We start from the raw sequence: 266 nt of genomic DNA on the forward strand, positions 1-266 counted from the left end.
AAATATTCATATTCAAAAAGCAATCTAGCAATTATAGCACAAAAGATATCTACAAAATTTATCATTAATTCAATTAGTTAATGATTTTTTATTTGGTCAAACAGTTAGTTAATGATTATTCTAAATTTCTTTTTTCTTATTAATTTCACACAATCTTAACAAAATAAATCTTCATCCATTGGAAATTTCATATCATTACTATTATCAAATATTAAATAATTGTTTTATCAAATCATAAACTACATTTTGAGATTATAAACATATAG

Source organism: Capsella rubella, unplaced genomic scaffold (genome assembly GCF_000375325.1).
Source record: "Capsella rubella cultivar Monte Gargano unplaced genomic scaffold, Caprub1_0 scaffold_3, whole genome shotgun sequence".
Classification (NCBI taxonomy): domain Eukaryota; kingdom Viridiplantae; phylum Streptophyta; class Magnoliopsida; order Brassicales; family Brassicaceae; genus Capsella; species Capsella rubella.